Source organism: Chiroxiphia lanceolata, chromosome 3 (assembly GCF_009829145.1).
Source record: "Chiroxiphia lanceolata isolate bChiLan1 chromosome 3, bChiLan1.pri, whole genome shotgun sequence".
NCBI classification, from domain to species: domain Eukaryota; kingdom Metazoa; phylum Chordata; class Aves; order Passeriformes; family Pipridae; genus Chiroxiphia; species Chiroxiphia lanceolata.
This window is the reverse complement of record NC_045639.1, coordinates 27,838,479-27,841,173: the sequence shown is the minus strand read 5'-3', so window position 1 is coordinate 27,841,173 and position 2,695 is coordinate 27,838,479.

Sequence of the window (2,695 nt, the reverse complement as noted above, 5' to 3'; positions counted from 1 at the left end):
ATTTTTTAAAGAGCAAATTAGGGTTTACATAATATGATTTTTATTATAGTTTATATGGTTATTTGCAGCTTTTTCATGGTAGGACCATTTTATGCTACAGAAATGCTATCTTTTGTGACAGCACTCCCAATTAGGCTTCTTGAAAGCTTGCACACAAAACACTTGCCATCATCTACAAGCAGAAAGAGATTGGCAAGAGAGTGTTCTCTGTGAGAGGTACTTAATTGAGGAGTTGGCACTTCATCCTGAACTGAAATAGCTTCATGGGCATGCTGCAAATATTTTCCTATTGCCCAGACTTCTAGTGGGCAGGGACTTGGCAGGAAGATAAGGCCTGTATGAAGGGTAGATTCTGTGGTGTGCTTAGTTAAGATCTATCTACGATGTGTACATATTTTACTGGCAGCTGCTGATGGCCCTGCTGGTCATCTGCTATATTTGCCAGATTAGTTTTGAAAGCAAATCAAGGATACCTGTAACTTTCAGACTGGTGCCTCTTTCTGGGTAGAAAAAGAAGATTGCTCACAATAGAGGAACTCGCCTTTCTGTTGAAGGGCCTGAGGCTATCAAATAATGAGCATACTCCCTACACTTGAAAAAATGGTCCATATACCCCAAAGTCAAAAATAACATTTGCCAGTGACCTTACTATATTCCTACTCTAACCACAACAAATGCACTGTGATATTGGAGGTTGCTTTATGATTGTGATAACAAGGCTGATAATGCATTGGAAATAGATCACACTGGTAAAGTAAGATCTTTTTGTTTTGGCTGACAGATATCTCACAGAAAAAGCAGAGGTTTTCATATGCTTACTTTAGGAGATTGTAACAACTTTTATAAACTACATGTATTAAAATCAGTTGATGCCAGTATAACTCTGGCCTCATAAAGACTGGTCTGGAGGGGAGGAGCAAATGGGTTCAACCAAGTTGGACTGCAGAATGTGAGGCATATATTTCACTAATTATGCTAATGGCACTGGGAGCCTTCTCTGAATGCACTCGCAGAACTGAGAAACTTAACTACATATTCCCAAAGACACACAGGCATTACCTAAATTTCAGTAAGAGCTGGACGATCACACATCTTTGAGGACTCATACCCCTAAGCCTTGCTCTTGAGGATTCTTCCCCATTTCAAAGGATTCTAACGGGTACTTTCTAAAAGATGCCTTGATCAAAAAAAATCCAGGTCTCCTCAGACAGCCTATGAACAGCCAGAAGATACAAGATCGATGTAATCTGCTTCTCCACTGTCCTCTATCCTTTCCGGCTGGCAGAATTAGGGTGCAAGCTAAAACTCCCAGTGGGCATGGCAAGACAAATGTGCCACAGTGCTTCAGAAACAGCTGCCCTTTGGAATTTATGCCCCACTTGGAAAATAGTGAGGCAATTATGTGCACATATCTAAAAGTCAGTAGCAGAAATTTGGTTAAATGGACCTCAGTGAAATATGGATATGTGGTTGTGGAGAGCCATTCTCCTTCAGAACTACCCCTTTCCTCCACACAAATGCTTCTACATCCTGAAATCAGGACTCTCTAATACATAGAAATGTTACGGGACCTCCTGCATGATCCAAAGAAGAGGACAAACTTGTACTTATTTAGCCTCAAAAATATTTTTAATCCTTTTCCTTAACCTAAAGCAATTTTCTAAGACAAACTGGAAAAATGTTGAATGATATACTGTATCATGCAATGATACACCATGCAATGTATATCAGTACTGCACTATCAGCCTGTTTCAATATATTGAAAATGTTCAGTCATCAGTTCACACGCTGCCTCATTCCTCCAGTGAAGGCGATTTACTTATCACTAGCTAGAAATTCCAGCTCAGAAGTCTCGTTTGCCTCTTTTTGAAGGGAACACACAACCAACAAAGTAACATGATGCTGTTTCTTAAGATCTCTGCGACCAATCTCTTTCCAGATCCTTATGCATAGGGAAAAAATTAGCTGCTATTGTATCAGTATATACCCACTAGCAGCAAGCTGAATTTTTATTAAAGCTTTACTGGAAATAAACCTGCAGTAATGGTAAATCAGATAGTGATGCATATAAAAAATGCTACTTGTTCTGATATGTCACATTTTGTGCCTTATTCATGCTGTGCAGTACCTTATTACACAGTTTGTAGTGAGCACCCGCTCTCAATGAAATAAATTCATTGGGAATTAGGTCCCTAACTACCTTTAGATATTTGCACCTCTAAACCAAATGAGGAGCAATACTGGGAGAAAAAGATACTATTCTACATCAAGAAGCGCAACAAAATCTGACTGTTGATCTGAATTTGAATAAAAATTTTATCTTCTATAGATGTTTGATTTTTTCCGATCGGATTATTGATTTATTTGAATACCTGCTTTTTCTTCTGTATTCTTAGTTTGACCAGTTTTATAACATTTTTCACATGCAAATGTACTTTTAGATACAGTTGTTCTTCAATGATTGTAATTCTGTTGACCCATCTTCTTGAGAAAATGCCCTACAACAACCTAGATATGCCTTAATATTTGGCATAATTGAGATAATATATCATAAGCCATAGGTGTCCAAATAAGAACAAATCGAACTGAAAGTTTTATGTATGAAATATTCAATAAATATCAAATTTCCTAAGTTTAATCAATGCTGAAAGCTGACCATTATACAGAGAAAGTGTTTACACAAATAAATCAGCTG